Genomic DNA, 8315 nt, shown 5'->3' with positions numbered 1-8315 from the left:
AGTCATTAGTTCTTCCTCGAAGAAAATTAATTCTAAAGAATATGTTGTACTCTTAAAGAACATTATTTTGTAAAGCAAAAATGTACGAGTACTTGCGGATTTTATTTGTCAAAAAATGAATGTGTTTTGACACATTCACATTATGATGTGATTTTTTTAATATACTTGCAGGTATTGAATCGTATCCAAGAGCGAAATTTCCTCTCAAACTGGATACGTAACGTATAACCTCTTGTAACAGTGCGTAAGTTAAAGGTCGAATGAAGCCTACAAGATCTGTCTTCGAAAAAAATTGTTATATTTGAGCGATTAGAGTTCGCCTTGTTCTGACCCACATTAGTAAAGAATTTATTAAAATTCGTTAGCTACTTCAAGCTGAATTTTGTGATTGAATAATTTGGTATTTAGCAAATATTTATTTAGGGAAGAAACTTTGTTAACCCCTCTACCACTCAATTTAATTAAAACCCCCTAAAACATATTTAAATCCCCATTAGCTTGGTCGAATTTATTACAAAAATAATATTTTTTAGTTGCTTTAAATTTCTGCTTAAAATGTTCCTGCAATTGACATAACGGATTTTAAGCTCCACATTAAATGGTTGCTTTTTCACTAATTTACATAATTTATCTCTTTGTCTTATAGCACTTATAGCATAAACTAAATCTGAAGTAATCCATGGTTTTAGCTTTTGGTTGACCTCGTTTTAAATTTATTCGATTGTCTATTGAAATTGTAATAATATTCTGAAGTTGTAATGTAAAAACATTTGACATTAGTGCTGTTAAAAGTTGATTGCCAATTAGCATTTAAAAGGTTATCATATGGTAACACATGGTCGATATAGGTGCGATGTGCAGGGTCGATCTGAGTGGAGGCGTTCTGTGTAGTAGTGTGCGTAATATTATTTTAATGACTCAGCCTGGGTATTATGAAAAGTGTTGGTAACTTAATCGATTAAATGTTAAAAATGTGTTGTTATTTATAAAAATAAATTATTTTCAAACAATGCAATGTGTCTGTTTGATGTTTAGTAATTTATTTAAACATTTGTAGTGAAATAATCTTATGATAAATCAAAGGCATATTAATCAACCAAGTCCATTGCTCTTAAGTATTAACGTTTAAAATATTTAGTAATGCATATAGTAACATACAGTTAATTTTTGTTAATAATTTCTATTAGTAATATATATTTAAATTTACTAGATTCCTGAAACAATACATTTATTGTTATATATCTTTCCATTCACTGTAAAATATGTTGTTTCTTCCTCTATCCGAACACATTTTTTCAAGCAGATCCTTTCGTTCACTTGGTCATTACAACCAGTCGTTCATTCGTTCATTTTGTTCAGTCAACACGACGATGACCGGTAAAACACGCTCTAGCGGGAAGGCTTAGTAACTCTGTACTGACCGGTTCAACTGAACGGGTCGCAGCAGTGAACGATACCGAATGAGCCGGATTAGTCAGCTGATTTTATTAGATTGAAATAGAGTTAGCGCCGAGCAGTGGTGGGGATGCTTGGAGGGGCGGTGGAGGGATATTTACCCCACCCTGCGTGAACTCAAATCAACCAAGGTTTTTTTGTTAGCGGTTTACCTATAGTAATGTACACTCTTATGAAACCAGAGGCAGGGATAATTACCGCACTGCGAGACACAGGACAGTAGTTCCTTCACAGGCAGGCGCTCAATTTGTCAACAGACTGCCAAATTCCATTAAAAGTGCAAATATGCCCAAGGCATTTAAAACTCGTCTGAAATTAGTATTAATCCGTGCTGCATTTTATAATACAGACGAGGTTTTAACACACGATTGGGAGACCGCTGAATTGGCTGGCTGACACTGCGGCTAGAGTGGACAAATTCGAATGAACGAGATTAAGAATGGAAACTATTGTATGTATGAATGAGTCTAATTGTTGTGAATGAATGGTAAATTTTAGTTAACATATAAAACTGATAATTGCAATACATTTTTGTACCTTGTTTACGCAATACAATATTTTTTATTATTATTAAGTACATTTACTATTGCATTAAATGGTCAGAAAGGGTTTATTGTTAACAGCGTGTTTAAATATTTCTTGAAATTTTCTTTATTGTAACACTATTTTCTTGTTAATTATAAAATCAAATATTCGAAATGTAGTTTTTTATGTTTTAACTTATAGATTAATTTTTTCTTTCAACAATGAAGTGCATCTTCTATAAATTAACAATTTGTTTCAGTATTTGCATTTAGATTAAGCTATCTGTTTCTCGCAATAAATGGAGTACTACTTACATTTGTATCCGATAGTTATACACGAACACAATTAATTACTCACTGATTCAGAACGTAGCAAAGTCTAACATTACTTTATCTGTCTTCAGTGCTTCTGAGTAAGCATCATACTCATTACGTGCGTTGGTAATTATTGCCAAAAAAGGAATATAGAACGTACTCTAATCCCAATAAATACTCGTATTTAACTGATCATAATGACACATCGTTTCTGTTATTAATCTTATAGGCATAAGGTAACTAATGTTTATAATGTTCCTAATTCTAAAACTAAAACTCATTTACGTATGTTTTCCTTAATCTAGAGCAAGTTTAAAATAACAAGGATCTTTATAATATAGATGTTTTGATTGGTGTTAAGGTCAAATTTGCGCCTCCATGTAAAAAAACATGACATTGTTAAGTGAAGAAGTGCCAAAGGAACAGACATTCCAAGTCACAGTAATAGTATCCATTATGGTAACTGAAGTTTGCTCTAACAATGGACTACTTTGAAGTAGTATTGTGTGATGGACCATCCCGCAAATTATAAAGGTTGTACTATTTATAAAGCTATAAAAGGAAATTCATTCCTCATCGAGAAAAATCCCATAAAACGAGTTGTCTCACGACTGGATCAACATTGCTCCTCATTACACGGCTGGGTTATATATTAGAGGCCCCAAAATATTCACGTGCATAAACAAGTTGTGATTTGTCTTAACCAGACTATTCATTCGGCCATTCAACAGTTGAGACACTTATAACAATGCAGGAAAGATAGGTTGGTGTTTATTTAACCGGTTAACAACAGTCATTTCGAAACAGAGATGAATCAGTTTATAAAATGTTGGTAACAACTACGGTACCATAAAAATGAAAACAGGATTTTCCATTTATCTACAATCTGCTCACTCACCTATTATTTTAATAATACGTTCTTCTGTAGTCTTAAAAGAAACACCCCCGACTCTTAGGAACATATTCATTAAACGAAACATGTTTTGAGACATTTTATACCAAAACAAAAACAAAATACTTACCTAAAACACCAATAGATATTAATAACTCACTTGAGTCCTTCATTTTATCTCTTCAGGAAGCACCTTGAAAATCAACATTCTTTATTCTACACAAATCAGTAAAAAATAGAATTTACTTTGTACTTATTTGGAATAAAGTGGCAGAACGTTCAAGAAATATTTTCACCTAATCCTTTTCAAGGCAGCTAATACTCTTTATGGGAGGTTTCTAAAAATATAAAGTGGCTAACAGCCCTACTACAAGTTTAAAACTGGATGGCTTTCGATCCAAAACCAATGAAGAAAAGGCTGTAGTTTTACTAAATATTTTCGTGTTACATTCAAACGCATCGGCCATAAGTAATGATATTTTTGAATATCTCAATTCTCCAACTCAATTATATCTACCGATAGATAGTTTTAAGCCATTTGTAGTAAAGAATGTTATACTTAAAGAATTAAGTCCAAATAAAGGTTATGACGATAACATGTATGATTCTCAATGCAATTTATAGAAAAGGTTACATATTGATAACAATGGTATTAATTTAATTTTGAAATAGGAATACTAGCCTTCTGAATGGAAAATGCCAAATATATTTGTGATACGAAAATATGGCAAGCCTGCTCATGGAGGCTGACCAATTAGTTCTCTTCCCATGATGTCTAAAACCTTTTAAAAGCTTTTACTAAAACGGCTAAAATCTGTGTTAATTGAAGATGGCCTTCTCCAACAACAACACTTTCTCTTCCAACAACGTTCCATTCAACGCTATAGAATAGTGGATATGATGTCAAGGCTTTATTTTCATGATAAAATCTGAAATCGCGTTCAAAATAGTGGAAGTGAGAAACCCTTGGAATCCTATTACAATTAAGCCTTATACTGTAAAAAGCTTGAGCTTTCAGAAACAATAAAAGTTGTTGAGACAGTGAATTATGTTGAGTTTCACGCTCTGAAACACAGTCAAGCATTTTCTTTCAGAAATCGTGAAAGTTATTATCCCGACATTTTTCTAACGTTGTAATGTACATTGGCTATTTAGAGGTAAAGTTCTACAAAGATTTAAAAACTATGTTAAGCTATAACAAACCAATCTTTAAGATGATCACTGGATTTGGTAGCTTGAATTTGTAGTAGATCCTTCCTCTCGTTTATTTTTTTATTTATTTATTTTTTTATTGAAACTTCAAAGAGAGAGAAATTTATATTATTCTCCTGTATACAGCTGAAAGATCACGCATGACAATATAGTATATCAATGACAGTCAACATGTAAGGAGCAAAGGTTAAGTCAATCTTAATGTTATCTTCATCATTTACTGGACGAGTGAAGTCTTGCAAATGTCTTTCCAATTCTATATAGTTTGTTTTATTTTTCTCTTCTTTTTCTTGTACTTTCCCTCTAACATTTACACGTCTTTCTTTGCTCCCTGGAACTCATCTGTTATATAGATTTTCTTATTTACCCTTGTTATGAAATGGATTATCAGTTTGAACTAAACTGAAATGGTTCTATTCAACTTAACCGTTTGAGCGCCAAGTGCCGATATACGGGCAAGTGGTACTTTTTGATTTATTAATCGCGTAACAAACTAAATACTATCAATGTTAGTATCAAATAAGAGATTTTGAATGTAGTTGTATGAATATATATTTTACACGCAGTACTGAAGCTGGTTTTATATTAACAAATAAGTGAGAAGTGCGTAATTCAGAAGGTAGTGGCAGCGCTCAGGGCTGATGGTGCCCCGCGTTATATGGTCTTTGTCTAAGGTAACTTCGCGCTATTTTGCTAATATTTTTTAACTGATAAGGTTATAGGAAACTGTCGTGAGTTGTGTCCTTTTCATTCGTGAGTTATAGGAAACATGAGTGCTCCCAATAAAAGAAAACTTTGTCAGTCTCCTGCAGGTGAGGATACTTTAGTAAGTGGCTTACGTGAAAGCTATGCTCCTTTTATTGATATCAGTGATGATAGCTTTCAAGATGACACTAGCAGCATTAGTTCATCTGTGGATACTTGTGACAGTGATAGTGTTGACGATACAGACGCTGATCCGGACTTTAAGCCGTACCCGCCAACATCTGGACAACGGCCATCTAGGCCCAATGGCAATCTCCACCTCCCCCAACTCCTAATTTATATGAATCATCATCGGATTATGATGCGCCAAAAAACCAAAATACTAAAAGTGGTCCAAGACTAAGAATGAGAGGTGGTCGTGGTCCTGTTAGAGAAAGAGGTGGGGGCAGACGTTGGCCCGACTTCGAACCAGAGAGTAGTAGTTGGGATGAGCTAGCGGAAGAAATTGATCGTGGGTTCGACCATCAATTTACTTTTTAAGAATAACCTGGCTCTAAACATTGCCTTCCGATGAATTGCAGGCCGATAGATTACATAAATATGTTTTTACCGCAACATGTATTGCATCATTTGTAACAGAGACTAACCGCTATCCGACTCAGTTTTTGTTGGCAAATCAATTATCTCCTCAAAATCGGATGAAGAGTTGGTTAAGTGTCCCCGTAGATGAAATGAAAGGGATTTTGGCTCTCATTATAAACATGGAAATAGCCTAATGTTAGAAGTTACTGGGCTAAAAATGCGGCACACTCTACACCTTGGTTTCGAAAATTTTTCAGCAGAAACCGATTCAAAATTATTTTGAAATACTTTCGAGTTGTTTTCGGGATCACATTGGCCAAAATTGGTGAACCAGACTATGACTCCTGCAGTAGGTTAAAACTCGTCATTGAACACACCAACCGACTTTTCAAGTTAGATTATACTCCTTATCAAAAATTGCCCGTAGACAAGTCATTAGTTGGCACAAAAAGTACAGCTGTTACTCAGTATCTGCTCAAGAAAAAAAATTGTGGGTATTGTGTGACGCAGTTACACACTATTGTCTGTTTTTTCAAAGGGGCACAATACACTACTAACTATAAACGGAGAGAGATTGAACGTAATGGCCTGAGCTATTTACGTGGTAGTAAAACTGCTGCAAATGGTGAACCTTCTAAACAAAGGTTCACCAAAAATTTCACTGGCCCGAGGTTTATATTCAAAACTGACGTGCATGACTGGTACCATTCGGAAAAATAGAAAGCGAGTAAGGAAACGTATCTCAGTAGTGTATTTTGGTTTCTTCTAAAAGCTTGGCAAGAACGGTTCAGTTCACACGCATGAGACAGGGGAGAGTAATAATAAAAAGAAAGCCAGTAAATAGTTCATGGATACAACATGGGTATGAGTGGTATATACGGTACCGACCAGATGTTATATACGTACTTGGACGAAAGACGTAATATGAAAACATGTAAAAAGGTAAATTTCAACATTTATGGTCGTATGGTACCTATTCAATGCCAATATCTTATACAAGTTGAATACTACAGAAATGTACTAAGTAGGTTTGAATTTACAGTTTCAATTGTCGAGACTTTGGTGCTCTTGTGGCTGATAACAAAGAACAATGTAGTGGCTGAAATGGATGACGCTAATAGACCAAGGACACGTGGTATGCAAAAATGTCCCGATGGAAAAGAAAAAAGATGTAACGTGTGTAATGGCCACAACAATCCCAAAGAACAAGGAATATGTGTCTGAATTATCAAGCCTGTGTTTACTCTGAATGTTTCATGAAACACAAGTGCCCATAAAGAAAAAAAACTTCAAAAAACTGTAAATATTTAAATAAGCTTTTTCATCGTCTTAATCGTTTGTGCGTTTTCTTATATCTTATTTCATGATTCAATGTTTCATTTTACTTGATAGACAAAAATTTGGTTTCACCATAGCAAATATGCCTTATTCTTAGATCGATATCAAATAGCATAATATAAGTTAGAAATGGTTGTAACTGTTTTGAAACGTCGTTATATAGCTACAAATACAAACATTTAGTAGTAAAATATAAATGTTAAACTAAAAAAAAAACAGCAAAAGTAATCAACATATTGAATACCACTTTTAGATTGGTTAGATTACTATCGATAATAGCAATAAAATAAAACTCGTTTATGTCTATTTACACAATAGTTATAGAATTTCTAGTAAAAGTCTGCAAAAACACAGATTTGGCTCGGCTATATTCGTATATACCAGACGTAATCGCGACGTCCGTATCGGGTTCGCTCCGCGCTAACTACCAAAGGGCGCCCAAAGGGTTAAAACAAAGCTACATTTAGATAAATGGATTTACAGAAAGTTAACAATAAACATAAATATTGAGAATTGATAAACAGCTATTTTAAGACAGAAAATATATAATATAATACTACAAAGTATTTCAGTAAATTTCATGTTTTTTTCACCATAATTTTTATTGCTTCTCTACGCCTCTTGTCTAAGTCTCTTTTAAGATTTTCTGTGTGACTTAAATTAATTGGCCAATTTCTTCAAACCTTAAAAAGGACAATACCATGCAAATTTTAAAAATGTAAGGTTTTTTAATATCCATGTTAGGTATGACTTACAATTAAATTTAGTTAATTTGGATAATTTTGGGTTTTGAAGTTAATTTTGCTTGATAATAAGATTTGATTATGTATTTTGTTTGTTTTGTTTTTGTATTTTTTACAATATTCATGTATGCCTAAAACCAGGACATTTAAAAATTAATACTATACAGGAACCTATACAAATTTCAGTATATCTAAAAAAAATGGTATTGCAATTATAAGCTATCATTTAATTTAGGCTTCTCAAATTTTCCTAACAAAGTAGGCTTGAAAGTTATCTGAAACAATACACACCTTTAAGAGGGCGCATTACACCTCGACGGTCGTAAGTTTAGTCCCATACGTCCAATGTTAATTTAAAAACGTCGTCCTGACCTTATTTTTAATCGGATTCGTATGAATTTTGTATCATTTTACTCGTTAGAGCACTGTATAGGGGATCCAGTGATTACTTTTCCAAAATACAAGACTGAAAATTTATTAAATGCAATTTTGTAGTTGAGTTTTAATGAATTTTATTTATAATTATGTAATTAAAAAATCGAAATTTTG

Source organism: Homalodisca vitripennis, chromosome 1 (assembly GCF_021130785.1).
Source record: "Homalodisca vitripennis isolate AUS2020 chromosome 1, UT_GWSS_2.1, whole genome shotgun sequence".
Taxonomy (NCBI): domain Eukaryota; kingdom Metazoa; phylum Arthropoda; class Insecta; order Hemiptera; family Cicadellidae; genus Homalodisca; species Homalodisca vitripennis.
Note: the sequence above shows the minus strand (reverse complement) of the source record.